Source organism: Gouania willdenowi, chromosome 8 (assembly GCF_900634775.1).
Source record: "Gouania willdenowi chromosome 8, fGouWil2.1, whole genome shotgun sequence".
Lineage (NCBI taxonomy): Eukaryota > Metazoa > Chordata > Actinopteri > Blenniiformes > Gobiesocidae > Gouania > Gouania willdenowi.
Window position 1 is genome coordinate 33,704,925 of NC_041051.1, and position 18,622 is coordinate 33,723,546.

The window sequence follows — 18,622 nt, forward strand, 5'->3', positions numbered from 1 at the left end:
TGATTGATTAACAGCATGGTTCATGTTTCTCTGTCATTACTTGGAGTTGAATCCTCAAACGGGTCCAATTGGACGCTCTGGCGGTTCGGATTTGGCCTGCAGGACGTGAGCTTGACACGCCTGTGTAGGAAGCAGTAAGGTCAAGGGTATGTGGTGCGTGTGTTAGCATGAAGATGGAAGCAGGTTAGGGAACAGGCAGAAAAACAGTCAGAGTTTTATCCTCATAATAAACTTTCTGTCATATTCCAAATAAAGAGGCTTCATTTTTATTTTTTTACAAGAAAGAATATTCATTTATTCATTTTTTTTTATTTGTATTGCATCTGTTTATCCTCCAGATAAAATACATCCAAAGAAACAAGCTTTACACAATAAAACAGGACACTAATTTCTCCATCTGGCCTTTCACAATAAGAGCCCTGCATACAGGCAACTCAATTGTAACCAACAGATAACTTAACAACCTTCATGCAAATTCATTTTTTAAAACCTTCAGTATTTTCTAAAGAGAACCTTCATTAATAAGGAGAACAGCAGCCTTTGAAGCTATGATTTCATAATTAGTTTGAAAAATCTTCAATTAAAAAAATAAAATAAATGTTTTAAAAATTAGTTTAACCAAAATCACCAAAAAAAACTGTGAATTAACTAATAAAACCAGCTGAAATCAAACAGATAATTCAATAAACGCATGGACAATAAATCATGTTTAAAGTTTTGTACAGAAATCCCTGAATATGATAAAGTTCATTAAAAGTGTGCTTTCATATTTTTACACACATGGCACAAAATCATTGAGTTTCATCTGGATGTGAAAACTTCGACTTCACGGTGGAGACTTTCCTCAGGCTGAACCTTTTGACATCCTGAATGAACGCTTTCACAGCGAGAACAGTTTTAGGTCTCAAACGTTTCCAAAACCTTTCATCAGAAGATACGGAGGATCCAAACCAGCAGCAGGAGGTGGAGGAAGATGAAGGGAGAACAAAATGAGGACCCTCCACCAGTATTGGTGGTGCTGGTGGTGTTGGCAGAGGAAGCTGGAGACAGCAGCGTTCCCAGAGTCCGGCTCAGGAAGGATCCAAAGCGGCTCACTTTGGTGAAGACGGAGACGGTGTCGGCCCGCGTGCTGGTGCTGTTTGCCAGCGTCAGCACGGACGCCTGGAACCACGAGCCGTCCTTTTTACACATCAACGGACCGCCAGCGTCGCCCTGAAACACAACCAACCATCAGGGGGCGTTTCCATTAAAGACATGAACCACTGTGTAAATGAGCTGATAGATGACTTCCAGAGATCTGTCACTGAATGTTCCCCACGTCAGGAGAACCTCAGAGATTCATCGGATCAAGTCGTTTACAAACAAAATAAACAAAAAAAGGGATAAAATGAAAACATTCATAGACTCATACATTCCTGAGGATCGTACCTGCTCCAAGGAAACAGATCCAGTACAGATGCTGTCACTGGATGAGGAGTTCCCACAGTCAACCACAGAGATCTGTTTCTCCTGCAGAGCTTGTTGGTCTACAATAGGAAAGATAAATGGATGATCCTGTCCACTGTTAGTCTCAGGGTTCAATCTGAGCAGAAGATGTAGGGTTACTGTGTGGTAGAGACTCACCACCTCCTCGTCCGGTGCTCCAGCCGGCGACCCAGCAGGTGGTGCCCACAGAGAAGGTGAGCCCATTGTCCATGCAGATGGGTTGGATGTAGTCGGACAGGGTGGGTTGGGTGGAGAGTTGCAGCACAGCTACGTTGGAGCCGGTCAGGTTACTCAGTGTGATGTTTGTAACATTCAACGTCACTTCAAAAGGATTGGATCCATTCTGGTTCAGTCGACCCAACACAACGGTCCAATCAGATGCCATCGCAGAACTGAAACCAAAGATGAGGTAAACATCCAAGCAGGTCCTGGACACTGTGACATGAAGGTTGATGTTCATTGTCTCACCTGTTGAAGCAATCCGCGTCACTCAGTACGGCATCCACGGCAACCAGAGTCCCTCCGCACACGTGAGTTTGTTTTTTCTGCAGGCTCGCCATCCACGGCCACATGCCGGCTGTTGCCACAGAGCTTCCACCAATGAGGCGAGTGTTCTTTGGTGCGTTTCCACAAACCACCGCTGGGAACGAAGCAAAGGGAGACACATGAATATGTTTTCAAACAAAAATTAACAACCTTAACCTTACAAACTTGACAAAGGCAAGCCCACCACGGGTTGTTCAGACCTCGTAGTGTGTAGCGTGGGAACTTAGGCTGCCTTTAGACCAGGACGGTCCTGGATTGGGCTCCATTTAACTCGCTTTGCTTTCACACTTTTTTAAAGTGCTTCAAACTGACAGGAAAACCCTGTTAGTTACAAAAGCTGCTTGATTGAGCTGCTGTTCCTCAAATCTAGCCCTTAGAAGGAGAAATGAATGCACAACAAAAACCAAATACAAAATAAAACAGCTGCTTGTTGTCAGGCTTTCTGACACCATCATTAGATTCAGGTTTTCACACACTACGATGTGTAGTGTCAACTCACGCACAGGTTGGGGTTAAAACATTGTGGGGATCCTTTCGGTGGGCGTGTCCTGTATCTGCTTGTGTTGGTCTCGTTGGATTTAGTTCTCTTTGTTAAAATCTTTGTCGTCGGTTTGGTCTACAACCAAACTCTGTCCGTGGATGTGTATTCCTGTCTCTACCCAGGTGTTCTCAGCCTCTTGATTGTCCTCCCTGTGCTATTTAAGGAGTACCTAAACACTTATTGGTGGCCTGATAGTTATTTCTTCATCTTTATCAATTCCTTTCACCACGATGCAGCTTTTTTGTGGACAACAAATGGTTCAAGGTTGTCTTCGACGACTTGGACGACACAGAACCCTCGGTTGGTTGGAGGAGGATGTGTGGTCCTGCACTAAGGGTTGAGTTTACAGAAGACAAGCGGTGATAACCATAGGACAACCTGGTACTGATAGTCTGTTGCTGAGTGGGTGGGACTTGACTCTAGCTAATACTGCAAGATTCTATATTGTGTAAGATGAACAGTGCTGCTCACTTTACATCATTGTCCTCAAGTAAAGATTTCTCCTCTTTTGGTGTTTAGATTTCACAGTAAACATACATCATCTATGCTGAATGTCATCCCTGAGGTGATTGGTCGCTGAGGCAGAGGAGGGGAAAAAGAGCCATTGGTTGGGTTTCTCTCTAAGGTTCTTACGTTGCGGGGTGGTGGGTGGGACTGTGGGCAGTCCGTTGCAGCTGACGCTCAGGTCACTGTCAGTTCCTGATGATCTGAAGTTGACAAAGCCCGGCTGGTTGCTGCTGATTTGGTTATTGATCCAGGTCATGTAGCTTGACACTAGAGCGTAGACTCCTGGGAGTTCAGGTCGGGCACAACCTATTCCAAAACTCACCACTCCCAGCTGAATCCATTGATCTCCTTGCTTGATCACCAATGGACCTCCTGAATCTCCCTTTAGGAACAGAACAGAACCAATGTGAGTAAGTGGAGGTGAAAGGTCTTCACATGGAACAAACAAAGACTCAAACCTCACCTGACAGGAGTCCTTCCTCCTTCGCGAAGCCCAGCACAGATCATGTTATTAGTGATCCGGCCCACTCCATAGTCACAGTTACATTGTCTGTTCCCCACAGTCGGAACATCAACCTCCATCAGGTCATTTGCAGAAGACCCTACGATCACACAGGGTTAACACTAGAAGTCCCAGGGATTTCTATATCCCCCCAGAAGGTCCCAGAGCAGGGTCAAATGAAACTCTAGGACCAAACTGACGACTCTGATGGCTACAATTTGCATCTATTCATTGTAAATGAATCACCTGAGAAATCAGCAGGGGGGAGAGCCTGACTCTAACAATGGAAGTCTGGAATGTTAGGGGGAAGTGCCCTGGAAGCTAAAGTCACAATGCCCCGTTTATTAACTCGTTCTGCTTGATGCTGGGGGAGAACAAACACAGACTACAAACATTGAAAGAAACAGAGTCACCTCTTCCAACACACCTGATTCAATGATTATCAGGCTTCTGCAGAGCTGGATGATCATTTGAATAAGGTGTGCTGATTAGTGGCCCTCGAGGACCGGAATTGGGACACCACTGGAATACCATGTTGTCATGCAGCCTTTTGTGCTGTGGGGAATAAATAGCTGGCTGCTTCCACCTGCTGACACTCCACACTTATTCTACTCAAAATGCAGAGAAGGTTTACCACTCAAGAAGCGTTGGAAATTGATCCTGAACAATGCAAACCCTTGTGACTCAGATGGGGAGGACATAAACCTTCAGCCAAATTCGGATTCGGACTCTGAGCTGTCTTCAGGTTAGATTTCCCAAACATCCTATTTTCATTTCCTGACTTTATTTTTATTTAAAACCGAAGAAAAGAATAATTTGAATTTGTTCACATTGCAGATGACGCGACTGCTCCTCATCTGGAAAAGAGAGCTCGGTTGGAGAGTGAGCCCACAGAGACGGCGAAAGAGGGCACAGTGTGGCATGAAGAACATGTGGGTACAATTCTCCGTTTCACTCCAATGGAACCGTACGCTGCAGATGGAGAGCCAACAGCAAAGGCCAGAAGAAGAATCAGGAGTCGCCTTCAGAGCTTCCTCTGTTTCATTACTGTTGGCATGCTCCGTCCCATTCAAGAATGGACTATTCAGCATGCACAGCAAACGGAGCAGACGGACTGGTTCATGATCCTCCATGAACTAATGGCATTTATTTCTGTTATTATTTTGAGGGGGGTGACCAAGGTTCCATCTCTGCGTGACAGCTGGTCAGCATGCCTGGGAAACCCACTTATCACTGGAATTATGTCACGAAACCGTTTCCAAGACATCATGCGTCACCTACGATTTGATGACATGTTTACGCGCAGTGAGCGAGTGCAGACAGATAAGTTTGCTGCAATTTCGGATGTGTGGGGATCGTTTGTTACCAACTGCATCACATGCTACAACCCTGGTCGACACATCACAATTGATGAACAGCTTTTCCCATCGAAGACTCGCTGCTGTTTCCTGCAGTACATTGCAACAAAAACCCGACAAATTTGGCATAAAGTTTTGGGTGGCTTGTGATTTGAAAACAAAGTACATCTGCAATGTCCTCCCATATCTTGGAAAGGACCCCAGTCGTCCCAGTGAGGAGAGACTTTCTGAGAGTGTGGTGATGAAGCTGATGGAACCATTTATGGACAAAGGCAGGACGGTCACCACGGACAATTTCTTTACATCACTGACACTTGCACGACGACTGCTCAGCCGGAAAACCACCATCCTCGGGACAGTCAACAAGATTCGCCGGGAAATTCCTCAGTCAACTAGAAAGATGGACCGCAAGGAATTCACCACTCAGGTATGTTGTTGGTCTTTTTTATTCCATCAACACCTCTGAGTGTGTCATTGTGTTTAAAAAACCGCTATAATAACAACAATTTCTTCTTTTTTAGGTGTTTTCCACCACTGGTGCCACGCTGACGTGTATGCGCCCAAACGAAAAAAGACCGTCTACATTCTCAGCAGCAATGCACAGCGTGGTTGAGACTGAGGAAACCATCAAAAGGAAGCCAAACACCATCACCCAATACAACACCACAAAGTGCGGAGTGGATGTGATGGACCAGATGGTGCGGGAGTACAGTGTGCGCACAGGAACACGGCGATGGCCAGTCGCCATGTTCTACAACATGATCGACATGGCGGCACTCAATGCACATCTGCTTTATCAAGCATGCACCGGGGTGCAGGAGAGACGGGTGGACTTCCTGGTTCAGCTAGCAAGAGAGTTGGCTAACTCTCATGTGAGTGAAAAGAAGGCACTCAAAGAGCAACTGCGCCAACAACAACCGCCTACACCTGGCCCTGGGAAAAGGGCTAAGTGTCAGATCAACCATTGCTGCAAGAGCAATCGCGCAACTGTGCGATGTGTTCATTGCCACAAATACACATGTGGCAAATGTAGGAGAGAGATACCGTGGCAGTGCCAAGTATGTCACGAGTCTCAATAAGAGGATGAAGGAGATTCTTCTAAATAAAAACCATTGAAAACAAATCACAGTTGTTCTTTTGCACATTTCTCACACCACACTGTCATTAAAAATAAATAATTTTTGTGTTCTCTTTGGGTCAAATGACACCTCTCTGGGTTTTATAGGTAAAAAGTTCATTTGACACCTCTGTGGGACTTCTAGTGTTAACAGCCAAGATTTAATGAAGATAAAAGCAGCTAAAAGGTTTTTTTTTTTTTTGTGACACTCATGCTTTACTGGGTGGAAACAAAGGGAGTGAACTACTGCTTTGTAGTTAATTTGAATGGGATTAATTTATGCAGCATTGGTCCATTTAGAAAGTGCTTCACACTCCTTATTTACACTCCTAACATGAAGTTCCATGACAGTCTTCGAGTATTTGACTGTGGAAGTATGAGAACCAACCACACCTGATCCAGTTCATAGTTTGGGCTGTAATGAATTCATCTTGTTTGGGGTGTTTTTTTGATTGACTGGTTTGGTTCGTTGGTTCAACGTAAGTGTTTGTGGATTTTGGTCATGTTTTGACCTAGAAGATCATGTCCATCAGCCGGCAGACAGAACAACGAAGAGAAACAGGATTAATCTGGCTTTGGTTAAACATCACTTACTAAGATTTTCTTAATGGACTGGACCTAAAGGACAAAATAGTCTTTGACCAACGTCCACACCAAGACTAGAAATGATTTGTTCTGGGTTCAACCCGCTCTAATTCAGACTATTGTTTGAACTTTGTGAGGCTCACTAGTGAGCACTGCCGCCTCTCAGTGCAGGAATTGTGGGTTCAACTCCCTCTGGTGACCCCCAACTTGTTTCTGTCAAGCCCTGCGATAGACTGGCATCTTATCCAGGGGGGTTATACTGCCTTACATTCTATGTCTGCTGGGGTAGGCTGGTACAGGATAAGCAGGTACAGAAGACGAGACAAGACTTTGTGAGCTTGGTTATGAAACGATGATGAATCCCATCCTGGTAAAGTCTACACTCTCAGGACTAGAATAACTATTTATCTTTGACTTGTTGTTTATCACCCACCTCCCTCGCTCAGTGTGCCCCAGCCGGTGACCCAGACGTCCTCCCCACTGTGGACGGAGCTTCCTGAGGCTGCCAGACACACAGGCCGGATGTAGTTTGTGAAGGTCACTGTTGAGGAGAGCTTCAGGAGGGCGATGTCGTTATCATTTGTTGCAGAGTTATAGTTAGGGTGATTAATGACCGATGATACACTCCGGGACACCTCGTTGGGGTTTGATGATCCTTGAGTCTGACGACCCACATACACGGTTAGCAAACTTGCAGTAGCGCTGGCACTAAGGACCAAATGAAGTGGACAGGATGTTTGAATGTTGGTAAGTTCTACCTTGCAGTTGGTTCTTAGTGTTTAAACTCACCCCTGGAAGCAGTGAGCAGCACTCAGCACCCACTGGTTGTTGATGAGTGACCCTCCACAGAAGTGACTACCAGACATGTGCAGACTGGCCTGCCAGGGCCAGCTGCCAGCAGGCGCCGTCTGTCCACCAACTATCCTGGTGTTCAGTGGTGCTTTCCCACACTCTGAGAAAAAGAAGAGGTTAAATAAAGAACATTTATCTGATACATCAGTTGTACAATAACACACTGAGTGTGATTTACCTGATAGCTGTGACGAAGTCTCTGAAAGGTACAAAAAAAGAACTTGAGGTTAGCTCAACATGTGCAGGAACACTTTCACTGTCCACATACATGTCAACCATTCTTTTTCTTGCTCTCAACGAAGGTGGACACTTTTTCTCTACATCTCTATCCAAAAACTGATATTATGGAATTGATCAGCTGGTCTCTTATTGCAATCGACCACATTTTTATTCACAAAAAGAACGGGCAGTGGTGAGCCTGCCTGTCCCACCGGAACATTTCCAGTTGGATACACGATGGACTTCTGGAACAAGTGGAGGATTGTGTGTCTGTCTATCCTTTCCATTGAGGACATGGAAGACGTCTACATAATTGGAATTACGACAGCAAGCATGCTGCTGATTGGAACTGGCAGTTTTCGGATCTATCGCAAAGTCCGGTTTACGTTGGCAGCTGCTTTGCGAAGGCTGTCAGTCATTTTTGATGGATTGTGCAGGGCTCTTAACACTCACACTAATGCAATAAACAAACTCAAAAGTAAGCAGGATGCTGCTTTGGAACCACTATGTGAGATGGAATCTAACTTGGAGAAGTTAACAGCTCAGATTTCAAGATAAGGGCACCATATTGGATACTGCTTTAGACCTGGACTCAAAAAATGACAGACATTGTGCTTAGCCTAGCCAAAAACAAATCCTTTATCTTCTTTGGCAGAAAGGGCCCAAATGTCCATTCAGGGGCTGAAACAACAGTTTTCCCTCAGTGTAAAATCGAAGTCAGAAATGTTAAGAATATTTTTTTAAACCAAAACTAGAGGCAGTCTAAACAAGGTCAAAACAAAGGCCAGATTAAGAAATGGTCTGAAAAGAAGACCAGTGATGTGAAACAGTGTCAAACATTCTCGATCTAACCTCCCACAGCAGTCACCCATCTGAAACCAACGAAAAACCAGAAGTTCTTAACACCAGTCTGCAAGAAGGTCTAGAATAGAACCATTGCCCTGGTTTCTTGGCAGAATGTTCTGGGACTTTCAAAGTTGTGATGGTTTGGTCTCGATCGACTGAAGTTTCTAATGTGTCCTGGATTGCGTGAAGCACCGGACAAACACCATGTGAAAGAATGTTTCTTCTCAAACGTGGCTTTGTGTGGGTGCCAGTAACTATTGCCTGTGGTTAGTTCATGGTCAGTCGATATTGTGTAGTCACTTTTCATGGGTTGAAAACTTCAGAGAGGTGTTCAAAGGTCTCTGAGTGTGATGACTCATCAAACCACAGATTAGTTTCACAATGAAGGAAATGTCAGCCTCTGGTTGACTTTGTCGTGATGTGTTTGTTGAGTGAGTTGATTGATTGAAAACCTTTGTTCAGCTCTACAGTATTGATCTACGCAGTCATTTTCACTCATACAGTGTGTCTAACCCGTCAAATGTTTGACAGAATAGACACACTGATAGATAGATAGAATTTTCACAAAGTAACAGCAAACCACATTGACTATGGTAAATGGACGTCACTTTTAGTGTCACTAAAATGTATCTATCTATCTATCTATCTATCTATCTATCTATCTATCTATCTACCTATCTATCTATCTATCTATCTATCTATCTATCTATCTATCTATCTATCTATCTATCTATCTATCTATCTATCTATCTATCTATCTATCTATCTACCTGTCACACAACATTGTTGCCATTGTTGTTTGTTATTGACAGAAGTGTCTCATTTATCCATCCATTTAATGACCCGCTTGTTCCGGTTTTCAGGGTCGGGGGGTTCTGCTGGTGTCTATCTCCAGCTCTCAATGGGTGTTAGGCGGCGGTAAACCCTGGACAAGGCAAGGCAAGGCAAGGCAGATTTATTTGTATAACGCATTTCATACACAAGGCAACTTAATGTGCTATACATGATCAAAAAGTGCAACAGAAAACAGCTTAAAATCAATAAGAACATTAAAGTAGGCAACAAAACATTTAAAATCCTCAACAAACATCAACAACATGACCAAAAACAAGTTCCTTTAACTTTGATTTAAAAATGTTCACATTGGACAGGGCACCAGTCTCACCAGTCTCATTGAACTAAACCAGTAAAGTGACACAGTGGTACCTCTGTATCTGTAACGTTATCTGACTGTAGCACAGCCAACATTGGAGGAGATCAGAGTTGTGTAGCGTCCTCACACCTTTAACGATACCTGACAGACTCTTTAGCCAAACTTTAGCACTCACATGTTCCCGGTGCTTGACTAGAACTGTGGTTCTGGACTCACATGGAGGACGACGCTCGAAGTGGACCAGAATTATCTACACACGTCATCAAATGAAATCACTCTTTGACCACTGAGGTCTTTTTAGGGCACTACATCGACCAATTGAAACACAAACCAAATACCCCCAACCCACCCCTGTCCTGATCTAAACAACATGTGGGAGCGTCTCCACCCATAACATCGACTAAGACTGACAAAAAACTACCAACTCATCACTCACTCAATACAGAGCGACCAGGTCATTGTGTCCGTGAAGCTACGGCTGTTTCTGGTAAAGTGCTGCAAACATGGAGGTAGAGGCTCAGCTTCTTAATCAACTTAATCAGATTCAGTAAACCGTTGATCCCTGAGGGGAAACTGGATGACATTAATGCTGCTCTCATACATCTTTATATCCATCTCACGACAACTTAGATCTACCTTTGAATTACACTTTAATTCTAAAAGACATTTTTGTTTAATTATGGTTTTCTTTTTTATATATAGTTTTTTATGTAGTTTCCTCACAATAATTGAAAACAAATATTTGCTGAAAAAAATAATAAAATATTTCTAAGAAAAACGTAAAAAAAATTGTGTGGAAAACACAGAATTTAGAAAAAAATAAAATGGGCTTTAAAACGGTGATGTCCTTTCTACAGGTGGTTTTAAATGTGATGAATGAAGTGTGTGTGTCTTACTTCTCAGCAGCAGAATCAGCAGAACAGACACAAAAATCAGTCCACGCAGAGCCATGACTGAACTCACCTCTCACAAATCTACTTGTATTTAAACCCCCTCCCTACCGTCTCACACACACACACACACACACACACACACACACACACACACACACACACACACACACACACACCTGAAGAAAAGTACATTCACATCTAAGCACAGCACATCCATCAACACACAAACCCATCACTTAAACAAACACACACACACACACACACTTATGTTCGTGTGTCCAGCACAGAAACAGCAGCATTGTTTCCCTCTGACTTTTAATTACAAATTAAAGTTAAATTACATTTAATCACAATTACTTTAATTACCTTTATTAATAATTTGGTGTGGGCGTCTCAGTCTTTTTTCTGTCACTTTATGCCAATATTTATTTATTTTTTTAATAGTAAAATGATCCTGAAGAGTAGTGGGAAAAATTGATCTAAATCATTGTAATAAATGTGTACACCATAGAACTGTAACACGTTCCCCAGGTTTATGTTTAACTAAATTGTAAATTACCATTTTTATAGAATTTCCATGCCAATTACAATTAGAAAGTCAATTATCTGAACTCAGTTACAATTCAATTACCAATATACAAAAGCAACATAGATTTCCAATTAAAATTACAATTATAATTAAAGCTGCTGCAGCATTGAACGAGCCCAAGCAACCACACACATGTCATGACGTGGTGCACATAGAGGTGTGTTGCATGTTTGGGTGTGGCAGAAATGTTTAAGTGTTGAGCTGAACATTTTCAAGGATTATATCACAAACTTTCCTGCAATGTTCTGTGCAAATATAATGCATATGATTTCCTTTTACCAATAGGTGGCGCTATGACTATGAATTTTTCATTAGTCATTTCATTTTGCCGTTTTTGTCTTTGAAAAGACTGAATTAAAATGCATTTCGTGACGTTAGCTTGGCGCTAGCGTTAGCTCGGTGCTTGTGTTAGCTCACTTGTTAGGGTTCTGCAGGTTCATCATCTTCATTTTCATCTCGCTCCACTGGGTCAGACTCTGGCTGGAACATGTAAGGCTGGATGGACAAGTCTAACGTTGTTGACTATTTGTAAAAAACATGTGAATAAAAAGTTTCTGTGCCGCTACATAATCATATCTCTTCTATCAAACTACAAAAATGGCCGAACAGGGTGGAGTTGAACCTGGAGAGGGGGCGGGGTATGGAGTGTCTCATTTGCATTTAAAGAGACAGCACCAAAACGAGTTGCTCTTAGAAGCACATCAGAAAAGGGGTAGAAAAGGGGTGGAGCTATAATAATGAGGAATTCAGACCCAAGCATTACAGTTCTGCTTTATATAGACCATAACTGTGTGATTTATATGTAAAAAGGAAGGATTTAAAACCATGATATGTCTCCTTTAAGACATGGGTCAAACTGACCTGTTAGCATTAGAGATGCTAACAGAAAGCTAACACTAGAGGGTTATGTTTTATTGGCTTCTTTTTTATGAAAGGCCTGTGATTAATTTTAATTGAACTTTAGTAATTGAGAATGTAATTGTAATTGGTGTAAGGGAGAAAATAATAATTGCAATTGGGAAAAAATGCGGGTCATTGTAATCGAGTTGTAATTGAAAATGGATAATTGAAGACGTAATTGTAATTTTAAAAAGTAATTGAGCCCAACCCTGTGTTTAGGGTGAACCTAGTTCAGAGTAGGATGTATTTTAAATCAGATTTGTGTTGTAGATGGTAAATATAATAATTTCCTGATGACCAGCTCATTAAAAACACCTACATTAAAAGTTTCAGTTCAGAAAATTGTTCATAATTTGTCACCGCTCCTGTTTTTCTCTCCTTTGTTTGCTGGACCAATCAGAGACGCTGTATCCTTCCTGGTGTGTTTTCAGGAGTTATTTTCTAAGGTGACGTGATGTCCTTTAACAGTGACCTTTCCTCTCCAAATCAGTCAGTCTGACGTGTTGAAGGATTATTCATCGTTTCCACAAAACCTTTGTGTTCCAGTAACAACAGACTGAACTGGTTCCTGTCAATCAAAGAGCAGGTTTTACACAAACACAATAGATGTAATCATGAAAAAGTGCAAAGTCACAGAAGAACTGCAGCGATCGGACTGGTTACACTGGTTAGGTGGTTTAGAGCCAGCACGTAGACCAAAGCTGAGAAATGTCTCATTGTTCAATGAAAATTAGCTGGAGTTTCCAGAAGCTCCAGGAACTGTTTATGAAAGAAAAGAGATTTAAAAAAATACACCTGTGAGTGTCATTTAATAATTACAGCAAATCAACCCTTACACAAACCTACGTCTGTCTCACTCTTTCATAAACATGTATACACCCTAGATCTTATTTCTGTCCCCAGCTCAGCGCTACAGATCTATACGACTAGGATCTATACAACTACTCTATACAAAGCTTCATAACCGTCGTTATCAGAGGTGTAAATAGTACTAATATATCTACTACTGGTACCTCATTGAAATTGTACTCAACTAAAAAGTAGCTCAACAAATAGTACTCAAAGTAAAGTTACTAGTTACTTTTGTTTATTGCTGCTAATAAATCTTGGTACGGTTCCTTTGCATACAGTAAACATCTCATGTACAAAGGAGGAAACACAATCTACCACAATTAGAACTTAATGTTTTTTTCGCATAAATAATTTCAGTTATTTTTTTTCTACAAAAGCATCTGTATAAAATGAAAGGTTTGTCAAAATGTACAATTCTTTATTAAATAAAATAACACCAATTATACATATAATAATCTATAATAACAAAATAATCTATCTAACTTTAAATCTATACATATAATCTATCTACCTTTAAATCTATAGATATAATAATCTATCTATTGTTAAATCTATACATATAATCTATCTACCTTTAGATCTCCACATATATAATAATCTATTTACTTAAACAGGGCGTTTTCTTCTCCACGTCTGTAAAAACAACACAGCAACATTATTTGTCAATGAAACACACCTTCACCTCTTCAGATCAATATTTAACATATTTCTTCAGGCGGTGCAAAGTCCACACTTAGATTTAGAAAATCAGTAATTATTGGTATTATCCTAAGGCAGGGATGGGCAACAAACATGTGATTATTGTCTCTGATCTGAGTGTCACATGATCAACATTCATATCAGCGTTAGAATGATGAACAATGACACGTCTGTGTTGTTAAAGTCATTTTGGGGACGGGTCGTATAGAATTACTGGTTGGCCATGTTTGTCTCGGAGTGACCCTTCTTACAATAATTAACATCAAAAAATGTATAAAAGAAATAAATGAGGATGAGATTACAATCCAGAATGATTATTTAATATACGGGAAAGTAGGAAGAGATGTATAATATTATCATTTAAATACTCTGTCTACAGAGAGTTAAAGTGTGTCATCCAGTGTATTTATTATATTACCAGGTGTATTAATTTATTGTGTGTACTAATACCACCTTAGGCCGCTAGAGGGCGGTAATGTCAGTGTGTACTGATGGTTTCTGTCACATGTTTGGAGCCTAGTGAAAAAAAAGTTATAGAAGTCCCAGCCAATATTATCATTATTCTGATCAGAGGGTCACATGATCAACATTCATTAGTATAATCTGAGCATTAACGCAGGAAACAACAAAGAGTTTTTATTGTCATTTTGTGTGTTTTTCTGTAATTCTGTGTATGTTTGTTGTTGTCTTGCTGGTTTTGAGGCATTTTGTGTATTTCTGTCGTTCTTTTGTGTATTTTCCCTGTAAAATACATGTTTTTTGGAGTATTTTTTGTGTGTTTCTGTTGTCGTTTTGCTTGTTTGTTCGTTCTGTGTGTTTTCATTTGTCTTGTCTTTTTGTGTACTTTTGTTGTCATTTTCTGTAATTTTGTATATTTTTTAGACTAATTTGGTGTATTACTGTTGTTGTTTTGTTCATTTTTGTTGTAGTTTTGTGTGTTTTTGGAGTATTTTCTCTGTTTTTATCTTGTCTTTTACTGTATTTTCCGACAATGTTGTAATTATTTGTATTCATTCATGTATTCTTCCTCTTGTTTTATGTATTTTTCTGTCTTTACTATAAAAATATTATATATATTTATATATATATATATATATATATATATATTTATATTTATATATATTTATATATATATTTATATTTATTATATAGTTTATATATATATTTATATATATTTATATTTATATATATTTATCTATATATTTATTTATATATATTTATATATATATTTATATTTATCTATTTTATATTTATTTATATTATATATATTTATCTATATATATTTATATATATTTATATATATATTTATATTTATATATATATATTTACGTTCTGCAGACCTGACCCTCTGTCAGAGGCAAGATGGCCGCCGGTGATGACGTAGCAGAATCCGCAGTAAAACATCTAGCCTTCATATGTCTATGGTTTCAACATGGAGACGACCTGAACACATGGTGCTGATGTTTCTCTGTATCTTCACACGTAAGGAGCTGTTTTATTTATACTGTTGTTGCTACAAAGTGAAATATTTGAAGTGAAATAGTTTCTGATGAAGCAAATGTTCATTTAGATCTGAAAGCATTTAAGCTAGTTTTCAATAATAATCAGTGCAAAAAGGAACGAACAGTTCTCCTGTTGTTGTTTACTTTGTTCAGTAAAATGTAAAATAATAATAATAATAACATCTTTTCAGCAAATATATATATATATAATTTTCTTTAAAGGGCTTCTGTACTTGTCATGTGTGTGACATAAAATGTGTTTAATTTATTACCAATAAATAAAACAACGTGAACATTTATTTAAAAACCTTTAAAGCATAAATCCAGTCAGTGGGAGGAGCCTCGTTGGCTAATGTGACGTGAAGTTGTTGATTCTGGTGCAGGTTTACTTTCTCTGATCATCTAACTGTACTTTTCATGCTGTTCTGATAAGTAGATAAAATGAGTATTTTAATACTAAATAAGTTATAAAATAAAACATTTATTGTTATAGGTGATTTTGTAATTTTCTATATTTCCAAAAATCTAAATCTCAATATATCTTGAATCTCGATATATCATTTTTTGTTTCTGGCTACGGTGCTGCAGGTAAGACGTGTCTCCCTCACTTGTTGTTTTTCACACAGAAAGACTACACTGTTGTACATTGTAACATTGTAAAGGTAATCTGTGACGAGTTTCACAAGATAGTTTAAGGGTCTGTTTTTCCTGGTTATATATCAGATGGTATAAGCTGGAGTACGTAACCTTCTATAACTAAGATTTAAAGGCCCTCTGTTGATCAGTAAAATAAATACAGCATCATATCAAATAGTGCACGTTAAGGGTGAAACAACGCTTCGATAAAATCGATAAATAAAAGCATTGGCAACAAATTTAATTATCGATTTGTTGCCTCGTGCGATTTCTCTGTCACTGACACAGCAAGTTGAATGCAGAGTCGAGGCGATATTTAAACGTGAAGTTAAACGGAGCTCAACAGCAGGTAAGTCACCACAATATCCTGCATACGTTCTGTTTTGAAGCGAGGAAACGTAACGTAGCCTCTCTGGTAGCTCGCCTAGCATGTGTGTGTGTGCGCTAGATATACTTTTTCATTTAAGTTTAATCAGATTAAACAGGGTTTAAATGTGCTTTATACGTAGATAAACTTAACTTTCACACATTGGTGGTAATTTAAGATGAAGTGAGGACACAGGGTTAGACAGAGGCTAAAGTAACTTATTACATCTCCTCTAATATGTGCCATAACCTAATACTGCAAATAAAACAAGTTAATTACTGAGTTGTGCTATAATTCTGCTATAATTGGTGACGTGCAGTCAGTGAATTGTCTAAGTTCTCACAAAGTGTGCTAATAGTGTGTTGCAGTCCCTCTGTATATCAAACACTATGATTAAATGCTCTGTCTTTCCATAATCTGGAATAAGTATGAAATGTGTTAAGGCTGCATATTAATCATAAAAACTGTATTCATGACAGAGGACACTTTTGAGCAAACACATTCTTCTTTGTTCTTGTTTATTTTGTGTTTTTTTACAATCCACCTTCTCAATTTCAAAGCTGAGAAAAATCTGGATTTTGTACAAGTAAAGGTAAGACCATAAACTTTTTATTATTTCTAGTGTTGTGGGATGTGTCTCGCTCAAATGTGTGTTGCTCACCAGTGTTTGGAATAACGGCGTTTGTTTTTCAGTAACGGGGTCATCTAACTAATTACTTTTTACGCCGAACGTTAAATGTGGTGCGTTACATGTATTGATTGAATAAATTATTTGAAAACATCCCTGGTTTCATACACAGCTGTAGTGAGGAGGTGGGTTAAAAACAAGGTGAGAGATTATGATTGGCTAAGGCAGAGTCATGTTTCATGGTAGCCAATCAGAGCCAGTGTTTTTACACATTTGCCAACACACACACACACACACACACACACACACTACAGATGTGATGAATCAGCAGAGATGGTGAGCGTGGAACAATCTGATGAAAAGTTGTCGTTTTTAAGGTGACGATACAAACACTATTTTATATGAATTATGGTCAAAGACAAGAACGTACATGTGAAGTGTTCATTATATCCAGGAGTGAAGACTTTGTCCACATCTGTAGACAATTTAATGAAGCACCTCACGACACACGCATCTAAAAAATCTGAATTATTTGACATAAAGCATCTTTTTTTTTTTTTTTTTTTTACAGTAACGCAAATAGTTACTTTCCTTGGTAATGAGTTACTTTTATTATAGAGTAATTTAGTTACTAACAGAGTTACTTTTTGGAACAAGTAGTGAGTAACTATAACTAATAACTTTTTTAAAGTAACGTTCCCAACACTGTTGCTCAGTGTGTGGGCGTGTGTGAGTGAGTGCATGTGCGCTGTAGATACACACACATTTGAATGAGCCCGTAGAGCGGACGGGTTTGTGTGTCTGTGCATGTGATGCCGGTGAGAGAGACACACTGCGACCGAGGCAGGTAGCGAATCAAGTGTCTATCGTTAAGAGCAGTCAGCCAATAAAGTCAGTCCCTCCAGGATTTCGCAGTCATTTTTGTGATTGTTTTGGTCCTAAAAATGCCTGATTTCACAACAGCTTGTTCAAAACACTGCAGCAAAAGTTGCAGCATTTTGAGGCTTTATTATTTTCTATAACTGTAATCTATAATTACTTCATAACGATACAGAAAAAGAGCTCAGATTCACAATAATTTAACATGATATGGATTATTTCCATCACATTTTAAAGGTTTTCAGTGCAGAGAATATTACAGAGAATCAGTTTGTTTAAGTTTTTGAAATTAAAACAAAGAAATCCTGAAATAAATAAATGTGAATAAATAGTTATTTTCCTGTGAGAACCTCATCAATGCTACAAACACTTTTACTGCAGAAGAGTCTCATGTGCTCAACAAGTTCTACATTTGTGCGTGGAGATACCACCAGGGGGGCGCAAGCACCAATGACATTAGCCACTGCTACCGTTTTAAACAATACCTGTAATGAAGCTATATCATAGATCATATATAATAGTAGAAGTTTAATCAGGTTATTTTATTTAAAAGTCCTTCTAGAGCAGCAGGAGATCATTAATGGGGTCATATGTAGAATATTGTGAATTTTCAACTGTCAGCCAATGGTAACGTTCGTTGACCCATGATGTCAGGGCAGTCTCATAATTCACCACACACACATTTCTCTCACAAATACACACATGTTTCACAGCACAGAAGCAGTTTATAAATGCACATTCAGCAATTCACATTATCTGTGGATTTATATTACATGTGTGCCTCAAAATAATATTTGTGAAGCAGTGTGTGCATTTCAGAATTTATATTACAAGTTTGCGTAAAATATATATTTGCAAAACAAAGCATGTGCATTTGTGAAAAACCCTGCAAGAGTTCATTAATTATGATACTGTTCTCATTCATTCCATACAAATCATCCTGTTGTTGCTGTGTTATTACTATTA

At 39.5% G+C, this 18,622-nt stretch overlaps 1 pseudogene; it reads right to left on the minus strand.

Annotated features, from left to right (window-relative positions):
- Window positions 1–443: 443 nt before the first annotated feature.
- On the minus strand, window positions 444–10,736 carry LOC114468047 (transmembrane protease serine 9-like; annotated as a pseudogene).
- Between the last annotated feature and the right edge of the window lie 7,886 nt (window positions 10,737–18,622).